The sequence below is a fragment of the Camelina sativa genome, chromosome 9 (assembly GCF_030686135.1).
Source record: "Camelina sativa cultivar CO46 ecotype springtype chromosome 9, ASM3068613v1".
In the NCBI taxonomy this organism is placed as follows: domain Eukaryota; kingdom Viridiplantae; phylum Streptophyta; class Magnoliopsida; order Brassicales; family Brassicaceae; genus Camelina; species Camelina sativa.
In genome coordinates this window covers 2,572,488-2,580,966 of record NC_141888.1, presented here as the reverse complement: position 1 = coordinate 2,580,966, position 8,479 = coordinate 2,572,488, and the positions used below count along the sequence as shown (strand labels likewise).

Below are 8,479 nucleotides of genomic sequence, written 5' to 3'. Positions count from 1 at the left end.
AGATGAACCCTTACTCGATGCAGATAGTCTCCAAAAACACCTCCTTCTCAGCTTGTAGCTTGTAGCTTCTTTATAACTTACTTTGTAGCTTGAGAGTATTGGAACACTTTTGGGCACCTACTTGATTACCCCACACGAGCTGCTTTTTCTCTACTTCATGTGCTTCAAGTAAGGGCTTCAAAAACGCCTTGATATTGCCAAACGAGTAGCTATGGCTTCAATGGCGACTTCAAAACGGCTCCTTCATCTCAGTCGCGTCAAATTGATATATGCCCACTAAATCGGGGATAAATTTTGATCAGTTGCTCGGATGGGGATGATCTCACATCCACTGAAAAGCTAACTCAATCGCAGATAAATTGTATGAATAACGTGGAAGCTGTATCTCAGTGGAAGGCCTTCGTACGAGTCGATCTTTAAGACGCTTCGATAGAGTATATATTTGGTTTGTTGCCGATAAAATAGTAATCATAATTTGTGACTTAGTAACCGAGAGTCTTTATTACCAGAATGAGAGTATGAGTAACCAAGATTTTGAGAATAGTATTCAAGAGAATAGAGTAACAAGAATGAGAGATTTTGTGGAATAGAAAAGAGAATGAGTGTTTGTGGAGGTTTGGGGCAGAGTTTTGCTCTGTTTTTCCTTCATTAGAACGATTTGAAAGCTTCTAGCTAGCAGCTCAGATCTTGAGCCTGCTTTGAAGATGGATATAAGCAAGATAAGAAGAGTTTCTCTGGAGATGTTAGGCCCAAAATATTCATGCACTCCAACTCAATTGCATGAGTTCCATTTTAAAACAGAAAAAAAAAACAAAAAACAAAAAAAGAGGTTTGATTTCTGAAATAATATTGATCTATAATGCCATAATGGATAATATGTATTGAAAATAAATTTTTTGATCGAATAAAACCCCTAAACAAAATATTAAAAATTTATATATGAAATACAGTACTAGTAAAAATACCATAAATATCATCCTTACTATAAAATATATCTTCCTTTCCTTTTTGTTTTGTGATTTTTCATATATTCATTTTTGTTTGATATTCGAGACATATTTGATCAGACATTCGTATTCTTATATAATAATAATTTCATTTCCAAGTTCAAGTATTTCTACCTATATCAAAAACTGATCAAAATACAACGTAAAGCTATTTCTTTCTAGTTTGAGTTATATTCAAATGAACAGTAACAATAACAGGTATAATCCTTACTTTCTTAGGTATACTTTTCTCTTTCATGCTTTGCTTCTCAAACTATAACATGAGAAAAGATGTTTCAGGTTTCTTGGGTGGATGCATGTTTTCTCTCATAGTGGCTCTTTGTTGCTATCATACGCACACGAAACAATTTACAAGATGATGGTCAAAAACAATACATGAATACAATGTTCCCTCTTTATAGGCAAGCTTTATGCTTAAATAATTCTTTTTTTGCAGTTAATTAAATTACTTAGTATGTATTCCTCCTTAGTACATACAGCTTTAACCCCAATAACATGATGTTACGAGCCTAAACCTTTGTCGTGGATCTAGTAAGTTTGCTTGAAAACAGAGAATGTAAAAAGCTTAAACTTCCTTTAACCCAAGCCTCTTGTTAGACAATTAGATTAATACTGAAACCTAATTATTATTGATGTTTAGGAACCTATTTATAAATCCCCTTACAACCGACTTAGCCTCTTAATTAAAAAAATACCAAAACCAAGCTCTAAATAGCAAAGGAAACATAATAACTTTTCAAACTCAGAATCAAAGATTTAAACACGTTTCAGGAATCATAAAACATAAAAAAAAAATGGGAACTTGATAGACCAAACTTTTTAAAAGATAAACGACATGTTCAGATCTAAAGATAGACATGAGTTCATAGATGAAATATGCTCATACCAAAACAAAAGATGTCCTTTTTAAGCTAAGAAAGTGCTAAAGTTCCAACCTTTAAGCCGTCATTGCAAGATCAAAGGTCCAAAATTAAGAAAAAGTTCAAAAGACACAAACTTTATTCATCTTAAGGTTAAAAGACTGCTTTTTTGGGGGAATTACTTCTTCTCTCCTTCCATTGTCACTTGTTTTTGCCTCTAACAACCTGCTCAAAGTAGACTTTCGCCGCAGAAGCCAGAGCCGAGATCCACGGTGGCCCTAACTTGGCGACGTTTTTGCCAGTCTCTGCGAGATCGAGCTTTGCTTTCTTATCATTAGCCTTCCTTGCCTTCTTCTCAGTGGTCAATGTTGCTTCAAAAGATGGGTTCTCCATCGGTGTCTTTGAGAACAACAGCATCAGTGAACCTTTGCACACGAGCTTCGTTGTTGTGATCTCCCTAACCTTATACTCGGCGTCTTCACTGGCCATCTTTTTAAGAAAAAAATGTAAATTATGGAAAAATTTGTGTAAAAAGGAAATGGAGTGAGTTGGCATAATTTTATAGAAATAAAACGAGTTGGGGTAAGTTGTGGTTTGAGATACATTAATGGGCTTGGGCTTCCTATTATTTGTCTAGCTTTCACCTTATAATTCACTAGTATATTATACATGTTATATTCAATCAAACCAATCATAAATCTTAGCATAAAAGGTTGGTATTTAAAAATGTTTAAAATATGCATTCAAAGATTTACTAAATAGTAATTAAAAATATCCATTAGTAAATAGATAAGTCAAAACATATTTTGCAAAATATTTTGTGACAAAAACAATATTATCATTAATATAACATATGACTTATATAGTAGTTATATGAAAAATCCTTAAAATTTAGCTACAATTTTACAAACACACACACATATATACATATATATAGGTTTTTGGTATTTTTACTTAAATGTTGGTTCATTCTAGTTTAATTTTGGTCTAATTAAGTTTGGGTGTTAATCTACGTATTATACCTCATATTTGTGTCAAACTAGGTAATCTTCAAATAATAGTTTTATGTTCGTATTTTAGCGTTTTTTTTCTTCTTCTGACGCCGTGTGTTACAAAGTGATTCATTTTTTTTATGTTCAAAAAACAACAACGCATGTGCTTAATTTCACATATATCTCCCAACGATGACAATCTTTTCTCCCACTCAAAACCGCATCAAGTGTTTTTGAACTACGGAGGAGAGCAACTTCGTTACAGCTTCGTGAGCCACCTTGTTGATGCTTTTGAAAGGAACGAGATCAAATTCTTCGTTGAAAAATACGAACAGAGAGGCAAAGACAATAAAAATCTCTTTCTTCGTATCCAAGAGTCGAGGATCGTGCTTGCCATCTTCTGTACCAGGTTTGTACTATATGTATTCTTTCATAGTATCCAACATCTATTTTACTAAATCAGAGGATTTAAGAATCGTAATCATCCTTGAGATAAACCGAATCGAGCTGGTGTATGGATGAGTTGGTGAAGATGAAGAAACTTGCTGATAAAAGAAACCTCCAAATCGTTACAATCTTCTACAAGGTGAAGGCAGAAGACGTTAGAGAACAAACAAGAGAGTTTGGTGATAACTTATGGACGCTCGCAAAGGTTTCAAGTAGATACCAGATCAAGAAATGGAAGGAAGCCTTGGAGTGTATCTCCGAGAAGATGGGTTTGTCGTTGGGAGACCAGACGTACTAGTTTACACTTGTTGGAACTACATTTTCGTGGTCCTACAACACTCACTCTTACTAAATCCTAAATCTTCTTCTTCTTATATGAAATAAAGTATATTTTTGGTTGTTCTGAAGCCGATTTTGTCAAGGATGTTGTTGTTAAGGCAGTTGAGAGAGCTGTAGCAGCAACTAGAAGCAAAAGATTTTGGGAAAAAAAAAATTGCAAATTTGAACTTCTTGGTTTCAAGAGAAGCACAACCAAAAATTGTGACGTTAGACAATGTTATGCAATTTGTATGAATTATTGACTCTCTTTTCTAGTTGTGTTTATTTATTAAACGGTACTTTAATTTTCTATATATGTTTATTTATTTTTGACAAATTCAGATTAATCAATTAATTCTCTGTTTCCACTGTATCAATCTTTCTCTCGAATACATATATCCACAAACATCTATTTAGCGACAAATCATTAATTCTTAATTTGTTACAAATTTCTCTCTTTTTTTTAAAGTTTGTTTTATATATTCACTGATGACATCATACTTGAGAGATCCAACGGTAATAGTGATAAAGATGAATAATCAATCCTGTGAGCCTCTGTTTTGGGTATGTGGCTATTTTGGTTTGGTGGTGTCTTTGTGAAATCCTATAAAATTATTACTTTATGGGATATTTTTCTAAGAGATATTTAACAATTATACCACATTGGATACTCAATGTTTTCCAATGTACCATATTGGAAATTCCTTTTTTAATGTACCATATCACAATTTCTCAAATGACGATTATACCCTCCTTTTTTTTGATATTGAAAAACAATTGAAAATTTTTTTTTGGTCCAGTGTTTTTTGGTCCAGCTTTATTCTCTCTCTCCGGTCTCTCCGCTTCCTTTCCGATTTCAACTTTTCTTCTTCTCAATTTCATTTCGATCTTTCTCTTCGACTCGGTCAGTTTTATAACAGTTCTGACCTCTTTATCCGAAGATCTCCGCATGCAAATCTGAAACTCTTCAATGGATGCAAGAAACGAATCAATTTCGGCTAACCAGAAAGTGGCTTCGCTCGATTTCGTGGTCGCAAATCAACTGTAAGTACAACACACAGCAGTTTCTACCAATTTTACCCTAATCGTTTCAACCCTAATCGTTTTTACCAATTTCGTGGTTCCCATAGATTTAACAGACAGGATTTGGGAACCAACATGGTCGCGGTTGGGATGGAGAGAGAGAACCAAACGTTTGGACCTACTCCCAACTTCGTCCTCATTCCAGAAAGTCAAGATGAGGATATTCTATAAGTTTTTTCCACTTTTAATAAGTGGTTTCTTTTTGACATTTATGGAAGAATAAATTCTGAAACTTTGGTTTTGTCCACACAGTGAAAACAGTTGTCCTGTCAATGTAATGGGAACAAACTCTCTGGAAGTGGATAAAGAGGACAATATTATGTAAGATTTCTCGGTTTGGCGTCTTATTGACCAATTGTTGTGGACATGTTTTAAAAGTTTTGTTGTTGTCCACACAGTAATGACTCCAGAAGCAATTTTGGTCTTCCCAATGATATCCCTGTCCCAGCTGGTGTTTGTGAAGTTCAACAAGCAGATTCATCTCTAAACACCGATAACACTGCCACCAACACAATTCAAAAACAGCAGTCGGAGGACAATATCATGTAAGTTTTCTCTGTTTGGCGTCTTATTGACAAATTGCTGTGGACATCTTTTATACATTTTTGTTGTTGTCCACACAGTGACGACTCCAGAAACAATTGTGGTCTTCCCAATGATATCCCTGTCCCAACTGGTGTTTGTGAAGTTCAACAAGATATCCCATCTACAGAGCATGGACCACTGCTTTCAAGAGTGAAATGCTTACTGTTACGTTCTCCATGCCTTCAGAGCAGAATCTCAAAGGAGAGTTTCGTAGATAGTAGACACAAATAAACACTACTTCTCACAATAACTTTGTCCATCAAACGGATAGACAAAAAAAAAGTCTACGGGAGCAACACAATTTTGAAAGGGACATTGTCCACCGTCATTAATCGTTGTCTACGCATAATTACTCTAAACAAAATGGCCCAAAATGAAAGTCTATTAACAGACAATTGAAACTCTATTAACTTTGTCCTTCACCTACATATCCCTCTATCCTAACATCCCAGAAAGAAAAAAAAATTGGTTCAGGTTTTTGTCCACAATAAATGTCAAGACATTGCTTTTTGACCTTCTACCACCGAAAAAGATCAGAAAAAGGCTGTCCCATTTTATGAAACAACACAAAATAATAAAAGACAGATTCTCTTTATCATATTAGCGGAAGGGTAAAAATGTTATTCTATGTAACATTTGTGGTAGATCGAAAAAGACATTTCAATTGTGGCAGATTGAAAAACTTTTGTGGAAAATGTGGTACATTGAATTAAATTCCCTTTTTCTAATACTTTTGTATGTCGAGTGTGGTCATGCTTATTTAGTTAAGCTAGTAGAATATGTCACATATGATGATGCGTCGAAAAAGACTTTGCCGCATAAAGACTTTCCCCTGTTGTCACTTCGTATCAAAGTTCCAACATCACTTGCACACTTACCTTTTATACAATTGCAATTCTATTGACACCCTTCTTAGTTGTCATTTAGTATTCCAATAAACTAGTGTATATGATTTTTATTTAATACATTTCCATCTAACCAAAGATGGCGTGATTGTCGATTTCGTCACGGTATAAGTATAGCACGTCGTCCATCTCGTTTGCCCTTTACTAGCAGTGCAACACTTTCACACCAGTTCATTCCTGCGGTTTGTGAAAATTTTATGTGTTTAACCTGTAAACACATTCGAGAGAGTTTTTTTCCAAAGAGAATTCGTCTAATTTATGCAAAATAAAATAAATCATCCCGGCCATGCATGTCATTTAACTCTCTTATGCACGGACGTTTACTGAGGCTTACTTTAATTATAAGCCGTATACCTAATTACTGAAGAATGCTAACAACCATTATACTAAGGATACCCTTGCTCCAGTCGAAATCAAAGGAAGAAGCAGATGCGTTGTGGATGAAAGGTGCTTGCAAAGAATTAGTTAAGGCTTGGAGTGATAGCTGGGAAGAAGAAAAGAAAGACAAGGAAAGCTTCACAAAGAATCCGGAAGCCTTTGAGACGATGTGTGAGTGTATGAGGTCCACCCTGATTACTATCAGCCGTTCCTCGAGGTTTTGAAAACTGCTAAGGAACATTATATTATATATAAGGAGGTAGACCCCTTCTTAATCAAGAAGAGGGATGCTTAAAACATTATAGTTTTTTTTTTTGTTTTACGCTTATGGCTTCTTTCTTTCTTGTTTACGAGAAAATCTGATACAAATATTTCATATTTCGTGATTAAAGTACCTAGTTAGAATTTGCATTTTCTTATTTCCTTTTTTATAGAATTTTACATTTATATCTTATATCTTATATAATAAGAGAAGGTTTCTTCTAAACTTTGTTTGAGGCGATGACATCTGGCGCTTTATATTGTTGACATTTGTCTATTGCTAATTAAATATGGCCACAATTATCAACTTAATCTCTTGGTAATTAAAAAATTTGCCTTAACAAGCAAACAAATGGGATCTGAACATGCAGCCCATGTGTTTCTCTTCCTCCTATACGGTATTTAAATTCAAGCTCGAATTTAGTTTTAGTTTTGCATTCTGATTTTGAAAACGTAACGTCTTGCCATCAAAGTAAATTAAGTCATTTGATAATTGCTTTCTTATTTATTTTCAATTAATTATTAGTAATATGTTTTTCATAAAATTATAATCCAATAAAATTTAATATCTGATTACTTTTATTATATTATAATCTCTTCCCTCAATCTACTGGGAATCAACACCCCCACCCTACACACTAACTACGCTTTTAAAAATGTTACAACCTAAAAAAATTGCTCTCTACTCTACTCTAGAGTTACTCTCTAACAATGACCACCAGTAAAAATAGGATTGTTTTTGGAAAGCTCCATACTTTAGAAGAAACAATCTCTTACTCAGCTTTAAATGTCTCTTTTAGACGAAAATGTAAATCAACGACCTAATCCACACCACACCTATCTCACATACTGTATATTAAAAACTTCCTCTCTAACTAATTTGTTACTTACTTTCAGACATGCAAGTCGCCTATCTAAGTTCAACAATTTGTTGATTCGGGGAAAGCAGTGTCTCTCTTTGGGAAAAACTTGCCATTGAAACACATGCCAAACTTCTTACACTCTGGGCAGACTATTTATATTTGAATGCAACATCGTCAACCCAATGGTTTTTGAACTCCAACAATTCCGCAAAAGATATTATATTTCATATACACCTGGTTAATTCTGTATTTGTTTTTTCTCCATTCTCCAACATGTAATATATATTGCTTCCAATTAAATCAGTTTTTGTCTTACTTTCCACATCAGTTTTTCCCAATATTTGTACAATAATCTTCTTTAAATGAACAACAATCTTATAGTCTTTAATATTTTCCCCAGTAACTATTTCAAGGCAAGTCATGTCCCTTCAATTTTAGTTGGCAAAATTTATTAAAACCCAAAAGATTTGTACATGATTGAACAAATAGAGACTTACGTCAAATAACAAGGATGGAGGCCAGGTAATATGACCAATTTATATTTTATTTTTACTACTATTACTTAAAAAATCATCTTGATATTTTTAAGGAACATTTGTTTTTTGTATAAAGCGAAAGTGGTTGAAGTTGTGTATTGCACAATGGGTGGCACTACATTTCATGCACTAACTGTAATTTGAAAATGAAAAACTCTGATTTGACCTTGACACGTCACACTTTCTCTCCATCCGAAGCTGTGGGAATACTCCGGTGTGTTGTTTTCAATGAGTCCGGAGTGTG

The 8,479-nt window shown here is 34.1% G+C and overlaps 1 long non-coding RNA gene and 1 pseudogene across 1 annotated transcript; both read left to right on the top strand.

The window, feature by feature from the left end:
* Window positions 1–3,020: 3,020 nt before the first annotated feature.
* Window positions 3,021–3,887, top strand: LOC147937622 (disease resistance protein RBA1 pseudogene; annotated as a pseudogene).
* Window positions 3,888–4,773: 886 nt separating this feature from the next.
* LOC147937621 (uncharacterized) lies at window positions 4,774–5,607 on the top strand. The gene is made up of 3 exons (XR_015565730.1): window positions 4,774–5,028; window positions 5,106–5,252; window positions 5,331–5,607. It is a non-coding gene; the product is annotated as an uncharacterized LOC147937621 (long non-coding RNA).
* Window positions 5,608–8,479: the final 2,872 nt, after the last annotated feature.